Below are 26,383 nucleotides of genomic sequence, written 5' to 3'. Positions count from 1 at the left end.
TCATTGCAGCTTCAAAGGACACATGTAAATCAAAACTCTGTCATCCAGAACAGTTGACACTGTGGTATTGTTAAGCTCACTGCTCACAAAAGCTGAGGTCAGTTGGATGCAATTATCTGTGGTGGAGACTCTTCCACAAACAATTTCATTGGTGTTCCTCTCTGGCCTCAGCAAAATAATGAGGCACTTAGGAGCAAATATACAACCCAACAAGCCATAGCTGGATGCCAAGATTGCAAATATTTCCACAGCCACTTTGAACTTGCCTTTGGTGCTCAAATAAACAGGGACAAAAGAGATCCAAATGATGAAAAAGACAAGCATCCCAAAGGTGATGCATTTTCCTTCATAGTAATTATCTGGTAACTGGCGAGCCACAAAAGTTGTAAGAAAGCATAGCAAGGCTAGGAAGGCATCAATTCCAAACATCGAGTACAAAAACTCTATGGAAATTTCATTGCATCGCAGAATGATCTTTGTATTTTGAGGTTCCATGTTCTTGTATACCATGGGAGGTTCCAATATCAAGTAGGCTGTACATATGCCAATCTCCGCTAGAACAGAGATTAGCACAATGATTTTCCGATAAAGGGGGTGCATGGATGTAAGTTGAGTTTTGGATTTGGAAATTCTGTAGGCTAAAAACAGTGAACTAGTCTTTCCAAGAAGGCAAGACAGGCAAAGAGAAAAGCCCAGTGCCAGAGTGACCTGGCCAGCCATGCAGGACCAGTTGTGTGGCTTGTCAATGAAAAGCATGGACGACAGCAGCATGATGATCAGAGAAACCTGAATGAGAAAGCCCAGCTGCCAGTCATTGGCGTTCACCAGGGGAGTGTGCCTGTGTATCACATACACAGCTGTGACTGCCAAGACCACAAATGCCCCAAAGACAGAAAGAATGACAAGTGTGAATCCCAGGGCCTCATCATAAGCAAGGTATTCCACGTCTTTCAGCACACACTCGCTCTTTTGTACATTTGACCAATAGTCTTCACCACATTGTTCACACTCCCTTTCACCTATTGAATGAAGAACAGAGAATTGACTGTAAAGAAATCCAATTGTCCCCTTCCACTGTGAATACCCCAGAGCCCTCATAGTTCTAGAGTGGGGACTTCTTGAAAACCCCTTTGTATAGAATATATAATATCTCAACAGAAATAGTGATAAAATGACCTTAGAGTGTACAGATAATGTTACAGATTGAGAATTATTTTCAGTTTTGGAAAGTCAGTCTCGCTTCTCAGTTTCAGGCTTTTCTGCATTGGCCTTTTCCAGTAACAAGCTTCTTTCTTACTACTCCAGTTAGCTAATTGAGAAGAGTGGTATGTATCCTCGTAAACCCAAAAACAATCCACAAATGAAAAAAAAAGTTAAAAAAAAAAATTAAAGCTACTGAGGCAAAACAATTGAGAGAATTGTAACAGGAATAAGGTTGATTAAAATACAAATGTTTTCTGTCTTTCATTCAATATCACCCTTATGAAAGAGAATTTTGTCTTTGCTTACTCAGAGCTTTTCCCCTCTTCACCCCCCAGATGCAGATTTGAAGGAATAGGTAGAGAGTAACTGAGGATAAGAAGGAAAACAAGGCTAGGTACAGTGGCCCAGACCTGTAATCCCAGCACTTTGGGAGGCTGAGGTGGGTGGATCACTTGAGCCCAGGAGTTCGAGACCAGCCTGGGCAACATGGCAAAACCTTGTCTCTGCCAAATAATACAAAAAATCAGCCGGGAGTGATAGTGTGTGCCTGTAGTCCCAGTTACTTGGGAGGCTGAGGTGGGAGGATTACTTGAGCCCAGGAGGCTGAGTTTGCAGTGAGCCAAGATGGTGCCACTGCACTCCAGCCTGGGCGACTGTGCAAGACTCCGACTCAGAGGGAAGGGGAGGGGAGGGGAGGGGAGGGGAGGGGAAGGGAAGGGAAGGGAAGGGAAGGGGCAGCAGTGGAGGAGGAGGGGGAGAAAGAGGAGGAGGAAGAAGAAGAAAACAAGGAAGAAGCAGAAGAAGGAGGAGGAGAAGAAGAAAGAGAAGAAGGAAGAATAAGAAGAAGGAGGAGGAGGAAGCAGGAGGGGGGAGGAGGAGGAAGGAGGAAGAAAGAGAAGAAGAAGGAGGGGGGAGGAAGAGGAAGGAGGAGGAGGACAAGGAAGAAGAAGAAAGAGCAGGAGGAGAAGAAGAAAGAAGAAGGAAGAAGAAGGAGGAGGAGGAAGACAAGAAGGAGAGGAAGAAGAAGAAGGAGGAGGAGGAGGAGGGAGGAGGAAGGGGAGGAGGGGGAGGAGGAGGAAAAAGGAGGAAGGGAAGAAGAGGAGGAGGGGGAGAAGAAGGAGGAGGAGGGGGAGGAGGAGGAGAAAGACAAAAGGAGAAAGAGAAGAAGATGGGTAAGGGGAAGGAGAAGGAAAAGAACCTACATGGTGCTTACTGAGAAGGTTTAGAGCATTTAGCTGGGTGGAGGCCCTAAGGGAGAATGTCAGAACATAAGAAAAGGCTATTTGATATGAGTTTATAGTAGACTGTGAAATTGATCTCTTTAATGTTCTTTGAAAGATGCAGGAAAGATTGCAATTCCTGTTTAATCACTTTTAACTGCTGTACTGGACTTCCCTGGATGTAACTCTATGCAGAGACTGGGCTGTGTAGGGTCCAAGGAGTTGTTCAGGTTACATAGTTCTTGTTTTCCATTTTGGGAAAATGATATATTCTCAATTTTTTTTTTTTTTTTTTCTCCGAGACGGAGTCTCGCTCTGTAGCTCAAGCTGGAGTGCAGTGGCGCCATCTCAGCTCAATGCAAGCTCCGCCTCTCGAGTTCACACCATTCTTCTGTCTCAGCCTCCCGAGTAACTGGGACACAGGCGCCTGCCACCGCGCCCGGTAATTTTTTGTATTTTTTTAGTAGAGAACGGGGTTTCACCGTGTTAGCCAGGATGGTCTCGATCTCCTGACCTCGTGTCCGCCCTCCTCGGCCTCCTAAAGTGCTGGGATTACAGGCGTGAGCCACTGCGCCTGGCCCTCAAAATTCTTTTATAAAGAATTGCTATTGAGGGCCATTTGACAAAAGACAAGTACACTTTGTGTTATCTTTAACAGAAGGTAGAGATAAAAATAAACCTGCTCCGACATGTTTCACAAGACCGAGCACACTAAACCCAATTAAAATTCTGGTCATAAAGAGCAGCAATTTGGCAGGCCATAGTGAAGAATTCATAGAGCAGTAGTTACAGAAATCATATGTCCTACAAATTTTGAGTACTTATGACCTTAAGCCAATTGCCTTTAGAGATGAAATTTTAGATCTTATAACTCCAAATTAGAGCTAATTCAATAAAACATAGTACTATAAGTCCCCTGTCTTCCAATTATGAATATAACTAGCATTTAATTTATTTCAGAAACAAATAATTTTAAATATTTTTTATGAATCCTACTCATATTTCACATTTCATATATTTTATTTTGCATTTTCCTCTATTAACTTCAAGGTTGTAGGTATTTTCCCAACTGTAGCAGCTTTAGAACTGAAACACAATACTATGCTTTTTTTCACAGTGCACAAAACATCCAATAATTTGATGGATTTTAATTATTTTTGTTATAAGTTATTCACACCTATTTATAAAGAAGGCTCCTTAGGCCTTCTTTGCAAAAACATGTTTGATCTAATAGCATCCTCATATCAATGAAGAAATTACCATCTCAACCTGGTTTCCGTGACACGTGTCCATCAGCACATGGGATGGAGTCAAAGCAGCATATTGGTTCCCCCTGAACGAATCCCCTTCCGAGTCCCAGGAGGACACACATCAGTACACACTGAATGGGGAAGCTAGCAAAGACAAACATGATGTATTAACAAAGCCCTTTGTCTCTAGTACTCATGAGGCTGAGAAAGTTTCCATTTGAATTTCCATGGAAGCTTTGCGATTTCCTGGGAAACCCAGGATGCCTGAGTGAAGATAATGAACAAAGAAAATAATAACATGGAGAACGTAGAGAAGAATTTTGCTAAAGGAGAGTCTCGGTGTTGAGTCTAGAAATGCAAAGCTAATTCTAAGCCTCTTCTTTCTAACCTTGGGGATCCAGACCAGGCTCCATGCCTACAGGACTCTGGGGATGAGATCATTTGACAGGTCTGTTCCTGCTTGTGAAGGACCTATGATTCCAAGAATCATCTTGAAAGCCTAAAAAATATTTTCCCTCTGCAAGATCATCCCAAAATAGTCTTAAAATCAAAGCTGTGTCATGAAGGGTCAGTAGAAAAGAACAGTGAAAGATCTGCTTTATCAGAAAAATGGGGAGGGCAAAAGGAAAAGCAGACAAGGCATAGCATTGAAATATTTTCTTGCTAAACGAATTTCAAAATCTCAGTAGTAAACCCAGGCCTCCTTTTACATTCTACATGGATGTGTACCTTGAAACCCAGAATAAATGCAAGGTTTGTAAATAGTTTGTTTCTTAATCCATTAGGGAGTTTCCTGTTTAAGAAACAAAATGCTTTTCCATTAAGCAAAGAATCATTTTGGAAGATGCATGATTACACTTATATTTATTTTAGAAATCAGAATTTTCATATGTTGAGTTTTCCAGAGTAAATCTGAATTAAATAACATAGAAAATATTACCAATCTCTGAGCTAGGTTATGGTACATAACATTACAGAAGTATGTATACACAATAGATAAGCTTCTTATATGTTTTATACATATATATCTGTAAAATCATATTTTAAATGCACCTTAAGGAGTAGCTATTACAGGAAGGAGTGATAGCAAGGCATTCTCAAATTCTGAAAGATGAACAATAAAATCATCACAGAATGAACTAGAATTCCTTGCCCTGATCCAGTCTTCTGGAAAGAGCTCTTGATATTCCCTTATGATTATTATTATCATTTTTTTTCCTCTGTTGCCCAGGCTGGAGTGCAGTGGCACCATCTCGGCTCACTGCAAGCTCCGCCTCCCGGGTTCATGCCATTCTCCTGCCTCAGCCTCCCGAGTAGCTGAGACTACAGGTGCCCGCCACCACACCAAGCTAATTTTTTGTATTTTTAGTAGAAACGGGGTTTCACCGTGTTAGCCAAGATGGTCTCGAATTTCTGACCTTGTGATCCGCCTGCCTCGGCCTCCCAAAGTGCTGGGATTACAGGAGTGAGCCACCGCACCTGGCCTATTAGTATCATTAACAATGAGCTGATACCTTTTTGTTCCATTTCTCAGTATTCCTTCCCTTCTCAACCTCTGTGATCTAGCTGCCAACTCACTCACCTCACTAAAACTCTTCTTGCCACGTCTGAGAGATTTTCCTCTGGCCACATTTTCCTTCAGCTTTCTTCAATACTTGACACTTTTGATCAGCCCCTCCTTGAAATGCAAGCTACCTTGGCTTCCCTTGGGTCCTGGGTTTGGTCCTTGGTCCTCTGGTTTTCTCTCTTACTGTAAAGCAGGTCCTTCATTCTCTTGTCTTCAACCAGTATCTCTATAGAAGTACTCCCAAATTTTGATCTCTAACACCAACCTTTCCCACCTGATCTCTATTTAATTCCATATTCTAAACTTCCCATATGTTCCTACATTAAGATTCCACCATCACCTCAAGTTCAACACGTACAGAACTATCCCATAAGCCCTATTCCTCATTTCTGTCACCAACACCACCTTTCCTATCCATCATCTCCAACCTGATATTACTTGCCTGTATGGACCCTCTCTTCCACTCAAGTCCACCTTCTCACCAACCACCAGACTCAGTTTACCATTATGACTTAAATCATTATTTGTATTGTCCTCTAATTGTTTCATGTAACACTTCCAGGTCCAATCCGTCAGCAAATTTGATGTCTTCTACCTATAAGATATCCATAAGATATCCAGAATCTAATGACTTTTTGCCACCTCCATCACATCTATCCTGGGCCAAGCTACCTTCATTATTTTGGATGATTTTATGGTCTTTTAACAGTCTCCTTGGTTCTGTTCTTGCCCCTCCACCCCACTCCTTCCACTGATTTGCAGTATGGCAAACAGAATGATACCTGAGTCAAATCATGGCCCTCCTCTGTCAAGATTTTCAGGGTTTCCCTTCTCACTCAGTGTAAAAACCAAAGTCCTTCAAAAGCCAACAGGGCCCTGCATGATCTGTCCCTCTCTAACCTCTCTCACCTCCTTTCCTGCTCTCCCTCTCTTTCACTCTTTCCAGCCACATTGACTTCTTTTCTGTTCCTCCAAAGTGCCAACCACACGTGCCTCAGGGTTTAGAAGGTGCTGTTCCCTGTGCTGGAAATATTCTTCCCCTAGATAATGCATGAACACACTTTCATTTGAATTTCTGTTCAAATGTCGCTCTAGCGAGGCCTTCCCTGACTACACTATATGGAATTTCAGTGCAACACTCCCACAGCACTCCCTATCTCAGTCCTGCTATTTGTTTCTCCCTGACATTAACATCCTTTAAGATACAGTATAATGTCTCTATTTGTCTTGTTTGTTGCCTACTTCCTTCCACTGAAATGTTAATCCCATTAGGCCGGGATTTGTTCTGTTTTGCACACTGACGTATCCTCAGTTCCTATGCACATATGCTACTGTTCTCAACAAATATTTGCTCAGTTAATTAGGGGCAGTGGCCTTATTTTTGCAATGTTTAACCCAGAGTTGGATTTATAGTAGATGCTTAGTAAATTTGTATTGAATTACATTTGAAGCAATTTCATTATACAAACAATCCCAATTTTACAGTAAAAGATAAGAAAAATAAATTACTGTACCCTAATGAAGATTATTAAAAGAAAAATCTATTATTAGATTTTACTATTTTTCTGTCAATTTTCAGTAGAGCAAGCATTCTTTGAACCATGTATATGCAAAGAATAACATCTTCCTTTTCATGTAAAACGGTATATTGGGGACCTACTATATACCTACCAAAAAGAATACAAAAGTGAAGTCTCAAGCCCATTCATCAAGTAGCTCACCATTCGGAGAGAGCTCTGGGCCACATAAGATGGCTTATAGCCTAGACTTAGGGCAGCTCTGTCCTTTCTGCAATGACAGAAGTGTTACATATCTCTGTTGTTCTATATGGTAGCTCCTAGCTACATGTGGATATTGAACACTTGAAATGTAGTTAATGTGACTAAGAGCTGAATTTTCCTTTTATTTTATTTTAATTAATTTGCATTTTAAAGCCATCTGTGGCCGGGCGTGGTGGTTCACACCTGTAATCCCAGCACTTTGGGAGGCTGAGGCAGGTGGATCACGAGATTGAGAGATCAAGACCATCCTGGCTAACATGGTGAAAACCCGTCTCTACTAAAAATACAAAAATTAGCTGAGCATGGTGGTGTGCGCCTGTAGTCCCAGCTACTAGGGGGGCTGAGGCAGGAGAATTGCTTGAACCCAGGAGGCAGAGGTGGCAGTGAGCCGAGATCTCACCACTATACTCCAGCATGGCGACAGAGCGAGACTCCGTCTAAAAAAAACAAACAAACAAACAAACAAAAACAACCTATCTGTGGTTAAGCCCTACTGTATTGGGCAGAGCAGGTTCTAGATCAAAGGCATAAAATGCTGCAGAGAGCTCTGGCCCCTACAGTGGTAAACACTGACAAGTGGCTATTTTTACATCTACCCAAAATATATTCAAATGCTGCTTAAAGATAGACCAATAAACTACTGTGTATGTGTGCATATCTGTATTCTTTTGTGAGCATGTATAAGTCTATAGATGTTTATTGCTACACATAGAAAGCAGAGAGGAATAGTCTGACAGACAAAGATCTCATAGGTGTCTGGTACAGCATAGGAACTCAGAAATCTTGAGGCTTTTTTTCACTTATTTTTAGATGCTTTCCCAGCATGATTTGGAAGACTGTTTGGGGATCTCAGATCTGAGCTCAAGAGGGAAGATACGTGAAAAATAAACAGGATGAAAAAAGACACCCTTTCCTCCAAAAGAAAGTCCTGTGTCAGCAAACAAAAAGCATTCTCTGGCTATGCTGACATCACTTTCATCTCTCTCACTTTTCCTGGTTCTTCCATTCTGAGATTCACATGGAAAATGAAATTGCCAATTCTTTTTCACTACCCTATCGATTTACTGTAACTCTACAGTTCATCCGGAAGTAAACATGGAACTGGATTATCCAAAGCTCTATAGTACTGGGCCAGGCACAGTGGCTCACACCTGTAATCCCAGCACTTTGGGAGGCCGAAGTGGTCAGATAATTTGAGGCCAGGAATTCGAGACCAGCCTGGGCAACATGGCGAAACCCTGTCTCTACTAAAAATACAAAAATTAGTCTGGCATGGTGGCACACACCTGTAATCCCAGCTACTCAGGAGGCTGAGGTAGGAGGATTGTTTGAACCTGGGAGGCGGAGGTTGCCATGAGCCAGGATGGCACCACTGCACTCCAGCCTGGGCGACAGAGTGAGAAAGTGAAAGTGTCGGATACGTTTTACCATAGCCTTCGACTGGATCTTATCGCTGGCTATTACACGAAGACAAGATGGAAACTGGTATTTGTCACTAAGAATCACACAGGTAGAGGCATAGCCCACCTACTATTGAAAATATTCATGCAGCTATTAGAAAGCAATAGCCAAATCTCAAATTACACATTTTCAGAATATTTTTATTGGGGAGGGAGGGAACTTAACAGTTCTTCTCCCTTTATTTTCATATCTTTCTTTAGACAAAAGGATTTCTGGTCCTTTCCTTGCTCAGTGGATGGGAGGGTAGAGTGTTGGAGGGAACACTTTGGGCCTCCCTATGGACTCTTTCAAATCCACTTCCCCATACCCCAAGGAAATCGGAGGAGCTGATTATTAATACGACATTCAATGCCCTACTTTTCACAAGTGGGATCACAGCAGTGAAAAGGAGGCCATTTGCTTTTTCTTCTATGCACCCCACAGACAAGGGGAGTGAATCAAGCCATCCAGGCTCTTCCTCAGCTTTTACTTCTCATCCACATGGATGATGGAGTGAGTAGACCCACAATCCATTTGACAAGCCCAATTCTTCTCTCTCTCTCTCTCTCCCTCCACCCCTCATCTTCCACCTCCCTTCCCTCCCTCCTATCACCACTTTTCTTTCCTTGTTTTTCTCTGCCAGGAGAAAAACTTATGAGTATGTAGATCCCAAGACTTAACTTGAGAAAGGTGGTAGAAAGCACCACTTTAGCCTCGCATCTAAGCCCTGTCATCCAACAGAGATAGAAGCCCTAATTTTATAGGCATTTGTCTAGATAAATGAAGAGACACTTTTTCCCATTTTGCCAGTGATCTCTGTATGTATTTTCCAATAGTGGGAACTTAAGAATAGAGGTCAAATGATCATGAATTCCTCACCACTTTATATGCATTTCCACTGTAGCTTACCCTCAACCTCACTGACCCTACAGTTAAGAACATATGGACACATTTTTCCCTATCCCATCACATTCCCATCTCATGATATAATATTAACACACCACCTTCAATAGGATCGCCCATATTATAATTCCATAGCTCAAGATTGTCAATTTCTTCATGAGTGCCAGAATATTCTTGTTTCCTGTTTCTTCTACCCCATGTCCTATTTTCACTCCAATGGCTAAAGTTTACATTCTTCTTTGGAACCATGCAAGCAGCAACATTGGAAGCCCTATGTAGGAAATAATCTTATTTAAGAAGCAGAGACACGTGATATCTAATTCTGGATATATATTTTATCACTGTAAGATCTTAGAGAAGTTACTTAAACCTTCTGAACCTCAGATTCCCTATAAGTGAAATCAGGGTAATGATATCTACATTTTAAGATTGCTCAATATATTCAATGAGATAACAAATGTGAAAATGTTCATCATACAGATTTCTTTTACCTTTGCTGGATATTTACTACAAGCATTTAATGAGAAAATCTATCTAGAGGTTTCCAGCCAGTACCTGGAAGACAGAGCTCACAGCAGCAGCAGTTTGAGCTGCACGAAGCCCACACCTAAGGTGTCAGTTGTGTCACCCAACCTCTCTTCTTGGTTCTATTTCTCAGTACTTTCCTCTTCCCTCTACATCCGTATGTGCAGCTTTATAAGAAATACTCTGGAAATGCTACTTTATACAATTATTTCAAATTCTTTCATTACTTCAGCAACACAAATAAGCTTATCATCATTCACATTAATAAGTCATGACAACTGATACTATAATGATCCATCATTAGAAATAATGATAGAGCTATATTTATATTTCCTTAATAATCAATTTTTCCTAAAATAATCTCTTCTTATGTTGAAATGTGTCATTGTCTCCGAATTTAAAATAACCTGTAAAGTTAGCATCCTCAAAACCCTAGCCATCTTGCATAATTCCCAGGCCCGCTTCAGCATGTTAGTGCATGAATCAAAACGGTCATGAATAATAAGCATTAATATAGGCAAGAAACAAAGTGAGTTTCTTATACCATCCATTGACCAACCAACACATATTTATTGATCACCTACACTGTGCTCCACACAGTGCTATAGAGTATTATGACTAGTGAGTTGTCAACAAACAAATCACTGGGTCACAATCTCAAGCCAAAAATTAAAGTAGCATGCCAAGGGATGTAGAAGAGTCTCAAGTCGCCTCTAAGTAGACATCAATTCACACTTGCTAAGGCCTGACTGAACATAGTAATTAGGGATAGCAGCATCACCACCATCCCTGTTTGTCTCTGCAACTTAACTCAGCCTCACCTGAGCACCTTGCTATCTGCTGCAATTTCCACAAGCATGGTTTGTGTTGTTGTTGTTTTTTAAGTTAGTACCCAGCACAATAATCGGAGATACCTGAGGCAAATAATATAACCCTAGAATTCTTGAAGCAGGAACTGATAAGAATGATCCACCTGCTCCAACAATTCCTGCCGGAAATGCTCCAGTGCTGTTTCTAAAATTGGGCCTGTTTTCTTCCTGCCCTGTAAGAAATACCAAGACTGCTTCCACTGATTTGGAGATGGTAAAACAAGTATCAAAGATCTGATAGCCCAAAGTGATGTTGGGCAAAATATCCTTCCTCTTATTAATCTCCTTGATCATGTGGATCATGGCTTACCTCCAGCGGAATCTCTGAAAGTTAAACCTGAAAAAGAAATAGACTTTGTAGGTGATTAGGTGGATCTTTGAGGGGAAAAGCAGCTTTTAAAGCATTTTGCCAGAACATCAGCGGGCACCTCACTTTTCTGAGTATGTTAGTTTTTCTTAAATGATATTACAAACTTGAAAGATTCAAGTATGAATCATATTCATCGTTGATTGATTTGGGCTGAAAAGTACAATTTTTGGATGTTTTCTCACTCTGTATATCTTTCATATGCTATAATCTCCTTAAACTCCTATATCTTTTCACAAAAATATTCTTATATTCATAATTCTATCCACCAAACAGGGCCTCCAATAATCCCTCAATACATTTTCCCCATTAATTGGAAGTCCCTGGTGTCGTATGAGTCTCCTCTCTCTCCAACTTACCTTCTTTTGCTTTTTTCTGGACATTAATTATAATTATAAAAGTTATGTAAATACAAGGAAATACTTATGCTAGGAGCACCTAAAAGCAGTACATAAAATTTATATATACTATGACTCCAATTACAATAATTTTTCCGTCCGTAATTTCATTGTTAACGTTAAGAGGTTTTTAACTGAAGATGTCTTTTTCCTACCACTCCTAGATATAACCATAAATAAAATACCTCCCCCTTTCCATTTCCTAGCCACTAAAAGGGGAATGTATTTCTCTTGCAGTCCATCACCACATTTGCTTTTTAATTCCTTCTCCATTAAGAAAAACATTTAACATTTAATTGCAAACTCTATCTTCCCAGTGTTAACCAAATCTTAACCTATTTGAGAGCAATTTCCCCAAGACCTTCTTTCCTTACTATCTTCTGTAGCTATAGTATCTAACTCTATGTCTTCTATTCAATAAGTATTTTTTAAATTTAATATGTGATAGCAAATAGCCCTGTTGGCAGGGTGGAATTTTTCTCCATGTTTCTTTAATTGGGTTTTTAGTTTTGTTTTGTTTTTCATTTAATATGTAGTTATTGAGTTCCTCTGGTGATAGATACTGTAAATACAGTCGGGAACAAGATAAACACAGCATTGTCTAAGCAAAGAAATAGAAAAGTAGCCATGCAATTTCAGCACAAAATGATAAAAACAGTGATGGGTTAAGCCTGGGAGCTATGAAATACAAAGAAGGGGCACCCAGCTCTGAAGGAATTAACAGCCAAGCTGAGGCTTAAAGGACGACAGAAGAACAGGGGAAGAGTGCTGCAAACAGCATGCCCGACGGCGTTACAACAAGAGAACATGTCACATTCAAGGAATGCAAAGACCAGTATGTTTGGAAGAGACAGTGTGGGAGTGGCTGTGGCACAATGAAAGGGGAAACTGGAAAACCAGAAGGTGCCAGAACATGAAGGGCTTTATCATCCTAAGATACTTAGTTTCCAAATTTACACTAATGGCAATATATATTTTTGAAATAAATATAGCAATATCATTTTTAAACTAGAATAGCAATACATTTCAAGAACTAGAAAAATATGCACTGGCTGTAATTCCTCCATCCATGAAAATTTATTTGAACAAACTGTTTTTCCCAAAGGAAAAAGCAATATGCCCCAATTGTTCATTACAGAATTATTTATAATATTGAAAAACTGGAAAGAACTTACATGATGGAAATGTTTTTTGTTATTTTAAAACTATTAGAGAAATTACACAGCAGTATATGTATAATATTGTGAAACGTGCAGTATGCAAAGTTGTTTCCATACTATAATTAAAACTACATGTATAAATTATACTAACATTTGGATAAGGATTAACAGGGAAATTTTTTTAAATGAGCACAAGATAATTACTGGAAAGGTGGAATTTGGGGTGATTTTTTTTGATTCATTGATTTCCATTATGATATTCACAGTATTATTATACAATGCATACATTTTTTCCTCAGGAAATTTCTCTATGTCCTACCTTTGTTTAGATTAATGAAAACAAAATTAAAATACTCCCTTCCTCCTTCCATTTTGCTGCCTTTCTCTTTTCTAAGCAACATTTTCCAAATAATAGCAAATCTTCCTCTCTGGCCATATTTAAGATCAGTTAAAGTCATAGTTAAAGTCTGGCCATACTTTAACTGATGGCCGGCCAAAATTAGCCTATTGTTAAAATTGTGGGTTTCAGAATGAAATTTCTCCAAACTCCAACTTGAATTTCTATATCAGTTATAGGTGAAGGTTAACAATGCCAAAGTGAAATTATCCAGCTTAGGCTCAGCCTGGCTGCTAAGTACCTTGTAGGCCAGGCCTCCTGTGAGAACTCTCCCACTGGAGAAGTTGCGTCTCGTGGAGGAGTAGAGAGGCTCGGAAAACACTGAGGTAGAGATGGGAGGAAACAGTTGACTCCTATACGTGAAAATGAATTATATAGGCTCTAATTTTGAAGAACTATATCAAAAACTTTTAAGACATGAAATGTTTCTGATATTCATAACATATATTTAGGATGGATTCATTAAAATGCTGAAGAACATTTGAGTCTTATAACACAAAGATGAGCAATTTGGGTTTCAGACAAATCAAGCTTGGAGACAAGCAGAATACACACAATGCCTTGCACCCTTACAAAACGGATCCACATTGAGAACCAGGAACTGGCTTTTTAGATTGCCCGGACCACATGCAACCACTTTTAAGAGAAGAGGCAATCAGTAGACACCAACCCTGAGATGACTGGGCTGCCAAATGATCAGACGTAGATTTTGAAGCAGCTATTACAACACTGTTCCATAAGGTGAGGGAAAACCCTCTTAAAGCAAATGTAAAAATACAAGTCTCAGCAAAGAAATAGAAGCTATTTTAGAAATGGAAAGAAATAGAAATTTTAGAAATGGGAGACCACCCAGCTTAGTTCATCCTTTTGTGAAATCTGCCCTGCAGACCCCAACCACTAACTCATCTTCCACTCCTTCTCTTCTATTGTGATGGAATCCTGATGGCAGGTGCTCTTTGTGTCCCAAAGAGCTCTGATATACCCCAGAACTCCTGTCTATTGTAGAGACAACTTGCTTTACTGCTTCTACTACCTACCTCCTCTGTACAGCTCATTGCACTTGCACATGCACCAACTAAACCAACTTTCTACACGTGAGGCAATGTGAGGCAGTGCAGAGTTCCCCAAATGAAGAGTTATGATATCAAATAAATTTGGAAAGTGCTGCATGCTTAGCCCTTTCTTAGACATTCACAATGCTTGTCGTATCCTAAATGTTTTATGATGTCTTGGTAGTTACCCAATTTTATCCGAACCCAGAATCCTTTTTTCAAGGAGCATTTATCCATTTGGAAAATATTCTTAAGGTGGACATGCAAAACACTTGGCTGATTCTGAGAGCCTGAAATAAACCCACAACTCTGCCCTATGCTTTCCATGTGACCTGTGTAAGCCATTTAACTTTCTTGAGCCTTAGTTTCCTCATCTGAAATGTGGACATAACATCTTCAACCAGCTGTTTATATATATATATACATTTTTTATTATACTTTAAGTTCTAGGGTACATGTGCACAACGTGCAGGTTTGTTACAGAGGTATACATGTGCCATGTTGGTGTGCTGCACCCATTAACTCATCATTTGCATTAGATATATCTCCTAATGCTATCCCTCCCCCCTCCCCCAACCCCAAAACAGGCCCCAGTGTGTGATGTTCCCCTTCCTGTGTCCAAGTGTTCTCATTGTTCAATTCCCACCTATGAGTGAGAACATGCGGTGTTTGGTTTTTTGTCCTTGCGATAGTTTGCTGAGAATGATGGTTTCCATCTTCATCCATGTCCCTACAACCAGCTGTTTTTAAGATTAAATGGGATGTCTTCTGTACCTAAGAATGAGTTAGCACTGAAGAAACATTCTCTTCCCAAGAGCTTCATCCCAGAAAAACAGGCCCAGATCCAAATTTTTTTAAAATTTTCTTAATGTCCAGAGTGTCAAGAAAATCAAATAACAAATACATGAAGTGAATAAATGCTATTGCTTATTTTCTCACAATTTTATGAAGAGGTTAAAATCAGCTTACTGATACCTCTCTGAGGCAGGTTCTGAGCTCAGGCCCTCATCTCCACAGGCCCTGCTGACTCTCTGGCCTCAGTGTCGGCCTTTTCTGTTTCCTGCTCCCAGATATCCCCTTCTGGGTGAATATTGAAGCTGTACCCATTGCTGGCCTCCATCCTATGGGACAAACTGGCTTTCTTCCATTTCCTTACTTGTTATATTTTCTAGAGAAAAACTTTATATGTGATCTCTCAAAATATGAGAGAAAACAGAGCCAACTCCTTACAACTTTCTGAAGAAGGTAAATCTTATTGTTTCCATACAATACATTTTTATCTTTCTCTTTCTCAACTCTTAGCACTTACCACTTTCTTGTTTGTCATTCCAAATGCCTCTGCCTCTTGTACTATTCTCTGACTCTTCTGATCTTCCACTATGGTAGTTCATCAGGCAAGCTCTCTCCCTAAATTCTCTTCAAAAATGTCCTGTCCTCCTCTCTCTGTCTACCTTCCCCACATTTCCATTCCCTTATAGCAAGAAGGACCAACTGAAAAATAACTCATCCTTTTGGGTGAATAACTAATAGTCACTGTCTGCCCCTGTCACTTGCCAATAAACTGTAGAATTTTTAGGACTAAAAGCCAACTTAAAGGCTGTGGTGCTCTTAGTGCTCTCTTGTATCTTACTCTCCACTTCTTCCTGACAATAAACAAGAAGTCACAGCTTAGAAATTTGGTACTTTGCCTGTTTTCACAGTTCCTAACTCCTGCAACTACTATTTGTTTTACATACCTGTATTGGGTAGGTTTGTCTTATATCACTTATTAACTTATTAAAAGCACATTGTATTTTCTTTCATGTACACATATATCAAATGCATATTGTAAAGCCAAGCAGTAGCCACTCAAATCCTGATGGTATTGATTATGCAAATCCCAAAATATTCCTGATAAGTGAATTATTTTCAAAATGGGATGTAGTTACTTCTCATCACTATTGCAACCACAATGTATATGTCAAATTATTTTTAATGAGGAGGAGTGGAGTTTAATTTTAAAACATGTATATTGGCTTTTCCATTTAACCTTCTAGGAAAATAACCTTCAGAAGTTCCAATGCAGAACAGACAACAAATTAAATGATTCTGTTTATGAAATATTAGGGCATATATTTTGCCAAACTTTACATTTTCATTTTATGTTATTAAGGATTGAAGAAGAGAAAAACTATGATAAATAATGAACTGAGTCTACCATAATGTAGCTGTAAACAAAAGCCTTTCTCATCTTTCTTCTTTTGGCTTCACAGTAAGAAAAGAATTAAAAGATCTAGGAAAAAGATAAGTAGAGACTGATTACAATCCTTTCTGCCAACAACATTATGGTTGTTCCATCCACTAATGGTATCTCAAATATGGGGCATAAAATATAATCAAAGGACAGTAGCTGTAATTAGCAAAGATTTAATGTGTAAGAAATTATTTAAATTTTTTTACAATATGCATTTACAATTTTAATAGCCATGCAGCATCATAGAAATGCTTCCTACACAATATAAAATGCTAAATATAAAATTGTGTCTGTGCTGTGGTCACAACTATGCACAAATTATGGATGCATTTTTATAAAGGGCTGAGAAAGCATATAGGAAAATGAAAAGATCTGCTTTGTTATGCGCATAGAATGGTGGATAAATGTTTTATTTTTAATTTCTAGTGTTCTTTTTATAGCTGAAGTTGGAGGGTGATCTAACACATGTTTGCCTTTATTATAATGGATTACTAGCAAATTCTGATTATCAGTCATGGATCCCATTTCTTTACATGACAACTTGGAGTTAGGGGAGTGCAGGGCAGAACCCTCACAGCAGCTGAAAGAATCTTGCCATTAACAGTAGCTCAGAAATAAGTTAGTGTTCCCACACTGTGTATTTTCACTTGATGAGAGTTTAGTCTATAACAATGAATAATAAACCTGCAACACTGCAACTCTGCATTAGGGCTTCTCAGATCTTAATGTGTACATGAATCACCAGGAGGTCTTGTTCAAATGCAGATTCTGATTCAACAGGTCTGGGAATGTAGCCTGAGATTTTACATTTCTAACAGTCTTGGGTGAAACTGATGCTGCTGGCCCACAGACCACCCTCTGAGGAGCAATGTTCTGCATCATATAAAATCCACTTTTTTTCTGTCTCAGATACAGAAGTGGAAAATGACCCACTTGAGACCAAGCTTTTCCAGTTTCTAAATAATCCTAGAATGTCCACCTAAGGGAAACTGAGGCCTAGTAACAGGAAGTACCTATCCTGCATCAAAGAGATAGGGTCGGGGTCCAGGCTAGTATCACGGGTGCCAGTTCCAGACTCTAACCCCCTACACCCACCACCTGCAACTGATGTAAAAAGAAGGCTAAAAGAATGGCTTACCCTTCACATTTTGCTGATGCTGGCTCCAAAATAGACTCATTTGCTGGGATGGTCCTGGAGTCAATAGGAAACAGTCCTCCAATAACAAGGGAATGGTTTTCGGCATCTACACACTTGCCCAGCAACCGGCAGGTCCGTTCTTCTTCTTTCTCTTCTTTGGCTTCAGAGCCCAATTCAGCCCATAAAAATGCAAGAAATTCTAGAACCAAGCATTTCCTCTGGTGACCATTTTAATAAGGTGAGTTTGGGGGAAGTGCCCAGTGTTGAAATTATACAAGTTTTAATGAGGCACCTTGATAGAGCTTTACAGTGACTGTGCCTCATCCCAGGGGACTCCACTTGCTGCTATTTGCTACATAATTGTCATGTCTCAATCAATCAGAGAACCTCGCACTCGCTTGCAATTTATGGATCTGGACTAGGAGCTAAGCAATCCTTTTGAAAAGAGACTCATAAAAGCCTCTTTTATACCTAGAAATAATATATAATAATATAATAGTGGGTTTTGCATTTAAAAGAGTCATTTCATTTTCTAGAAATTGTTCCTTTCTTGTTTAACATATGTCAGCTTCAATCATTCTCACTTCAGCCTCTCTTGTGGGAGCTTCTCTTGCCCCAAAGGTGAGGAAGGGCATCCTGCTTCATCACAGAGTATAAAAAAGGTGACATCAGGCCAACCTCTCTCCTTCAGAGTATAGAAAAAGTTGAGTGGAAAACCATGAGATTTGGAATGGCATACATCATTTTTTGTCTGTGTTCTGCCACTTTCATTAGCGTGGTGGTGGGAAACTTACTTAATTTCTGTGCCTCCCTTCCTGCCTCTGTGACTAGGGGATAATAAACTACCTTAGAAACTTTTGTAAAGCCCGTAAGAGGTCAATGAACATTTTTTGTATGCATCATTTTCTTTAATCTACACTTTAAGGCGAAGTGTTGCCCTCAGCTCACATTGCTGCGTTTGTCACTGGTGAGGCTTATGTCCCTGGGTTTCTTCCTGAGAGCTCCTTCTCCTCCCTTTCTTGCCAGGCCTCTCCTAGAGGTGTCCCCCAGTCTTTCTCCAGGTCAACTCACCATGGATTCCTGGTCCCTCGTCTTGCTCTTTGCCCCTCTCAAACATTTCCCCTCAGAGTATAAATTCACAGAAATATTTTCAGAATACAATCCACCAATATATGAAAAATCTGTATACCCTTTGATCATGTGATTTTACCTCAAAGTATTTATCTCAAGGAAGCAATTAAGATCCACACAAACATGATGTATAAGGATATCGACTACAGTTTGATTTATAATAGTAAAAAGGCAGCAAACTAAATGTACACAATGGGGAATTTTTAAATCAATTATGATTTATTCACGTGATGTAATGCAAAGGAGCCATTTAAATCATATTTTGGACAAATGTTTATGAATTAGGGAAAAGTTCACAATATGCTTTAAGTGAGGATAACCAATTTTAAAAGCAACAAACAAAATGGCATTCTACATTTCTAAAATTTAGCAATATTTTATAGCTGTCTTTCACCTATACGTTTCCATTAAAAGAACTAAAAGAAACCACTGCAAACCAGATGTCAAAAGAAAGGAAAAAAATTACCTTTCCCAGTACCTTAACAAACCAATCATTTTCATGTTTCTGTGTTCATTTCCAGTTCAAAATGACAGTCATGCATTGCTTTTCAGTGCTATATTATGTGATTTTAATTTTTCATCTTTACTCTTTTCTACATTCCCCATCTGTTCTACAACACAATTATACTCCCCACATATTCACCACGCTGATATTATTAACATTACCAGTCAGCTGGGACCCACCTCCCCTTCCACAGGAAGGTCATCTCCTTCACCTTATCCTCACTGAAGGATTTCCTATTTGTTGTCTAAGTGTAATCTCCACCTGACCTGAGAAATCCCAAAAAAGGGTCTCCCATTACTAGTTGCTGGTGAAATCCTAGGCCCATGCTTCAGTCTTCCCATAGCCATCTGCCTTCACAAGTGAGCTAGCAGATGACATAGCCCTGGGCCCTGACTGAGTGACATCACAGTCTGTCAAATGTCTCACAAGTCTCAGTTTTCTAAAGTGTGGATGCTCCACAGGTTCCACCCTCAGGCTTTCAAAATGATGCTGACAAGTCTTAAAGGAAAGACTGATTCCCAGGGGAATCTCTTCAGAATTTGGTTACATCCAAATAAAAGGACACTCTGGGTGATAGACTACATACACCTCCTTAACAGCCTGAGAATCCCTCTCTTGAGCTGTAAGGGTTTAGTCCATGGCTTTTCTCAGACCTATTTGGAACTATTCCTCCCTCATTTGTGATCTCTCTTTCTTACCAGAAGGCAGCTGTTTCTGAGCAATTCTCTCTTGTTGTCAAGGGCTACCCTTGCACAAAGTATGTTTATCACCAAAGCTGATTTGTCTTAATCCTCTAGTAAAAAAAGAAAAACTGTGCTCAGGCCTATAAAAAAATCATTAAAATAGATGATTTTATGTTATATTAATAAGAACAAAAAGCTAGCATTTTTACTGCATTTTACATTTTACAAATTGTTTTCACATACTTTATTATTCCTGTAGGTCAGGAACTAAATTCAGTGTTGATGAGGTTTCTGGTTTGGGCAGCAGCATCTGGTGTCCAGTGCTTTTGTAATTCCCGGGATGATAGTATATTTTACCAGGGCCATGGTGATTACATCTTCCAAATGTAGTAGGACTCATCAGAGATGAGACAAAGCATAGGAAAAATAACACGCATGCTCTTAGGCAGAAGGTCTTTATTGCATGCACAGTGATGGATAATTCACACCTCGTCACACTCTGTGGCTGGTTTTGTTTTGTTCACTTTACAAATGAAGAATCATGAGCTCACGGATGCAGCATATGTTAAAGTGCAGACACCAAAGCTCATATCCTTTCAGAGGCCTAGGGGTAGACAGAAAGGACATGGCCAAGTCCAGGAGCAGGAATTAGAGGTGTGGCTTTTTTATTGTGTGATCCTCTCTCCATCTCTTGGACCTCAGGCCCCTCATCACCAAGTAGGGAGCTTCAGACTAAACAGCTTTTTTTCTTAAGGGTCCTAACAGAGTCAGCAATGTTATGGTTCTGAGTGAGCCATTCCAAGGCTCAGATTCAATGATAGCTTAATAGTGTGCTGCCAGAGCAAGCAGCAGCAAATTGTTTCATTGACTGTCAAGGTGAAATGGTTTTCTCAATAATACTTTGAACCTAATTACCATTTTCACATGACTCTGACTTCAAGGACCCCTGATCAAGGCAAAAAACACCAGATGAATGTCGGTGCAAAAGGCCATGGGTGTTTAATCCCATGTGTCCACTCCAAGACTCCTAGGCCTGAGACTACGAGCTGTATGTTTTTACCTCACTCCCCTAGACACGTTTGATCCTTGTGGTTCTCCAAGGACCCTGGTGAAAGTTAGGCTTCCTTCCAGGAACAATAACACATTCTGTCCAGACTTGTCTTCACCTTCAAGCAAAAGAAAACACCTGAGCTCCTAAAGACTCTGGATCCATATTATTAACGAAGGCTAAGAATATTTAAAGGCTGTTATACGGTTTCCAGGAAAAGCTCAAGCCCCAAATCTACTGCAGATAAACACTGCTGAGTGCTTCTGAGAAACTGGGGCATTACAGCCATCCCAGTGCACTTACAGCTGGGTCACAGTCATTTGGTCAGGCACAGTTTGTCAGATGTCATTTGACTTTTATATTTCTCTATGTTACTTGGAATCCTAGGTAATGCTCATGCCATACCAGCAGATGAATAAACACACTAGTCTACTTTGTTTTATTTCCTATGCAGAGCCATCCTACCCAGTCAAGAAATGAACATAACACCTAGTTACATGTATTTAAATTGCTGTTTTTACTTGGCAAACTGTATATTACAGCTGACCCTTAAACAACATGGGTTTGAACTGCATGGATCCACTTTCACGTGGATTTTCTTCTGCCTCTGTCACCCCAAGACAGCAAGACCTCCTCTTCCTCCTCCTCCTCAGCCTACTCAGTGTGACAATGACAAGGATGAAGACCTTTATAATGATTCACTTCAACTTAATACATAGTAAACATATTTTTTCTTCCTTATGATTTTCTTAGTAACATTTTCTTTTCTCTAGCTTACTTTATTGTAAGAATACACTATCTAATATGTATACTAAATATGTGTTCATTGAGTGTTCATGTTATCGGTTAGGCTTCCAGTCAACAGTAGGCTATTAGTAGTTAAGTTTTGGGGGAGTCAAAAGTTATACACAAATTCCCAACTGCACAGGGAGGGGGTCAACACCCCAACCCCCATGTTGTTCAAGAGTCAACTGTGGTTTTTTAGATGTATGTCTCCAACAGCTAAAAAATGTTTACCTATAATATGAATTTTGTGACATTATGACATTATGGCTTGCCTGTATCTTTATTGCGAGAAGGAAAAAAGACTAAAAATAAATCAACTTTCATAAGTGCGTTGTTATTATGATATTCAAGTTATTCATGAGAGGCCTCGGGGTGTGTAAAAAGTAGGCTTTTGGATTTTTTAACACATCAGTACTAATCACTTGTTACAGAAGAGCCCCTGTGTGTCTAAACAGAGAAAGCCCTCAATTATAGCAAAGGAGAAAGACACTCAGACACTGCAGGCATAAAAATCTTTAAACAGCTACCTTGCTGAATTGAGAAAGCCACAGGTTACTACCTCGTCTGCTGCATCTATTTTCAGGAAAACAATTTGACAGCCTGATTAATCTCCTACCTCAATATCAGCTGACTCAAAAACAGCAACTCTTACCATACAGAACCTACAGCATCCTCTTTCTCCCTGGAAGCATTACATGTTACAGAACTATAGTGTGCTGCGGCTGCAACAAAAATAGTGAAGATGGTAAGCAATTGACTAAAGCTGGAAAACTGTTATAATCACAGCCTTGTAGAGAATAAACATCTATTGTTTAAAAAATTTGAAATAAAGAAAACTGGCCAGCTGTAATTCTCACTTAAAAAATTAAGTATGCCTGCCTGCCTCCAATCTTCCCTTTTAATGTATTCCAACACTGAAAGAAAGTGACCACATCAATCTCCAGACCACTTTTTACATTTTTTACAGTTTATTGAGATATAATTTACATACCACACACCAGACCCATTTAGGATGTGCAATTCAATATTGTTTTAGTATATTTACAGAGTTATGCAATCATTGCTGCAATCTAATTTTAGAACACTTTCATCATCATGAAAAGGAAAATTATGTCCCATTTGTCCCTCACTCCAAGCCTTAGGAAACCACTTACTCTACTTTCTGTCTTGGTAGTTTTGTCCATTCTGGACATTTTATTTAAATGGAATTACACAATATATGGGAGTTTTGTGTCTGGTTTATTGATACAGCATAATAGTTTAAAGTTTATTCATGTTGTAGTATATATTAGTACTTCATTTCAAAAAATCTTTATTGAGATATAATTTATACACCATAAAATTTACCCAATTGAAAAGTACAATTTAATGGGTTTTAGTATACTTAAAGAGTTGCAACTATCACCATGGACTAATTTTGGAATAGAGAATCATTCCCCTTTCTGTCCACTACCACCCCCAGCCCTAGATAACCACTAATCTACTTTTCTGTTGGTAAAGATTTCCTATTCTGGACATTTATATAAATGAAATTATAAAATATGTGGTCATTATACTGGCTTATCTCATTTAACATGGCATTTTCAAAGTTTGTTCATGTTTTAGTACGTATCGGTACCTTCTTCCTTTTTATTGATTTCTTTTTATTGCCAAATAATATTCCATTGTATGGATACACCAGATTTTATTTATCCATTTATCTGTTAATGAAGATTTGGATTGTTTTCACTCTTTGGCTGTTATGAACAATGTTGCTATGAACATTCTTATACATGTATTTGTGTAAACATATGTTTTCAACATTTTGATTTTCATATAAACATATATTCTCCCACATTCAGGAGTAAAATTGGTAAGTCACATGGTAACTCTATGTTTAACATTTTGAGAAACTGCCAAAGTGTTTCCTAAAGTGGCTCCACTATTTTACATTCCCATTAGTAACGTATGAGGGTTCCAATTTCTCTACATCCTTACCACCACTTGTTATTCTCCTGTTTTATTATAACCCTTCTAGTGCTTATAAAGTGGTATCTCATTGTGGTCTTGATTGGCACCTCCCTTACAGCTAATGACTCCGAGAAAGCTATATACTTTCTGATTTTTTTTTTTTTTTTGAGATGGAGTCTAGGTTTGTTGCCAGGCTGGAGTGCAGTAACACAATCTCAGCTCACTGCAACCTCCGCCTCCTGGGTTCAAGCGATTCTCCTGCCTCAGCCTCCCGAGTAGCTGGGATTACAGGCATGTGCTACCACACCCAGCTAATTTTTGTTTTTTTTGTTTTTTGTTTTTTGGTTTTTTTTTTAGTAGAGACAGGGTTTCACTATGTTACCCAGGATGGTCTCGATCTCCTGACCTCGTGATCCGCCCACCTCGGCCTCCCAAAGTGCTGGGATTACAGGCGTGAGCCACTGCGCCCGGCCGCTATATGCTTTCTTCTAGATGTTTTCAAATTTTAATTCTCACATCTAGGATTATGATCTATTTTGAGTTAATTTTTGTGTGTGACATAAGGTAAAGCCTAACTTCTTTTTTCCCTTTTTTTCCTTTTCTGATAAATAACCAACTGTCTCTGCACCATTGGTTGGAAAAACTATTATTTTCAACATTGAATTGAATTATTGTGGCATCCCTGACAAAAATAAATTGACTGCCAATGTAAGGATTTATAATCTCAATTCTATTCCACTGGTCTATATGTCTATCCTTTTGCCAGTGTTGTGCTGCCTTCATTACTGTAGTTTTGTTGTGATTTTTGAAATCAGGAAATGTAAGTCCTCCAATTTTATTCTTTTTCAAAAGTGTTTAAACAATTCCAGGTCTTTTCCATTTCCATGTGCATTTCAGGATCAACTTGTCAATTTCTGGAAATCCTCAGCCAGCTTAGGAGTCTGACAGAGATTGTGTTGAATCTGTAGATCAACACAAGTTGATCTACACAAGTTGATCAACACAAGTTTTGGAAGTGTTGCCATCTTAATATTAAGTTTATATATCAGAAGACTCAGATCATTTGCAAAGGCTCTTCAACTGCCTTAGGTCAAATCCACCCACAATAGGTCTTAAAAGGTCCATCTTGATCCAGCCCCTAGTTAAGTAACCAGTTGCCTCTTTGGCAGCACCCCCTCCCATTGCCACCACAAAATACACTATCCGCCATAAACCTGCCTTTGGTTCTTTAAATATGTGATGCTCTCTTTTATCTCCAGGTCTGTCCTCACCCCCATACACTGCACATTCTCTGTGTCAGGGGCTTTCTCCCTTGTGCCCCATCCCTGATTCACTTCTTTTCCTTCACGTCTCAGGTCCCTTTTCACTTTCTCTGAGACTCACATCCTGAGATATGCAGCTCCCCATGGCCTACATGATTTGCCTGCCTTTATTCTTTCATGGTGGACTTTAGTTTATTTGATGGAAAACATCGTTCAAGACTTCGAATTGGTTGAAATGTCTTGATTGAAATGAATATCACTAGTCCCTATTTTAGGCAGTATTAGAAATTTGGGCAGTTTTACAACTATTCTTGTGTCTTTAAACATTTTTATAACTCTTTACAAAATGTTCAGGATTTGGAGAAAATATTTTCCTTCCTTTTTTTCTAGTATTTTCCTCCAATCGGCTGTACCTGTTCACACCTATTGGACCTGTTTATAATGGTTGTTGCAGTTTGAATAATGGCCCCTCAAGGTGTCCATGTCTTCATCTCTGAAACCTGGGAATATGTTATATTCTGTGGCAAAAAGAAAATCTACAGATGTAATTAAGTTAAAGACTTTAAAATGAGGAGATTAACCAGGATTATACAAGTGGGCTCGAAGATGAAATCACAAGTGTCCTTATAGAAGGGAAACAGAGAGAGATACTACAGAGAAGAGAAGAAAATGTGAGGAAAGCAGAGTCTGGGATGTTGGCAGCCTCTCCAAACTGGAAAAGGCACGTAGTTGGATTCTCCCCTCATAGCCTCCATACGAAACTAGTTTTACTGACATCTTGACTTTAGCCAAATGAAACTGATTTCAGAAACTGATCTCCAGAGCTGTAAAAGAATAAATTTGTGTTGCTTTAAGCCAATAAATTTGTGGTAATCTGTTACAGCAGCTAAAGGTAATACAATAGTAATGACTTGTAAATAACCTAACATCCAACAAAAGGGGCTAGTTGGAATCAACTTGGATATCCAATAACATGCCAGTAGGAAACAACCTATATGCCCACAGGAAGAAACTGGTTATATAGATTCTGATAAGTTTCAGACGAATAGGTGTGGTTTGGTTTTCTTCATCACCCAGGCTGGAATGCAGTGCCACAATCTAGGCTCACTGCAACCTCCATCTCTCGGGTTCAAGTGATTCTCGTGCCTCAGCCTCCTGAGTAGCTGGAATTACAGGCATGTGCCACCACGCCCAACTAATTTTTGTATTTTTATTAGAGACAGGGTTTCACCATGTTGGCCAGGCTGGTCTTGAACTCTTGACCTCAAGCGATCCTCCTGGCTTGGCTTCCCAAAGTGCTGGGATTACAGGCATGAGCCACAGCACCTGGCCAACAGTAACCTACTTCTAAAAACAAATGGACTGATATAAAAAAAAAATTGTGCACCTTAAATATATACAATTAAAAGCAAAACAAAACAAAAAACAAATGGACCTGCATGACCCTTAGGCACTTAGTGAATTCTGTCCAGTGCAACACTGCCATCCAGTGTCAGGCATCACAGCAATGAACTC

General features: G+C 39.4%; 1 pseudogene; it reads right to left on the bottom strand.

The window, feature by feature from the left end:
* On the bottom strand, nt 1–25,013 carry VN2R1P (vomeronasal 2 receptor 1 pseudogene; annotated as a pseudogene).
* Nucleotides 25,014–26,383: the final 1,370 nt, after the last annotated feature.

The sequence above is a fragment of the Pan troglodytes genome, chromosome 2 (assembly GCF_028858775.2).
Source record: "Pan troglodytes isolate AG18354 chromosome 2, NHGRI_mPanTro3-v2.0_pri, whole genome shotgun sequence".
NCBI classification, from domain to species: domain Eukaryota; kingdom Metazoa; phylum Chordata; class Mammalia; order Primates; family Hominidae; genus Pan; species Pan troglodytes.
Note: the sequence above shows the minus strand (reverse complement) of the source record. Positions and strands in the feature narration are given on the sequence as shown.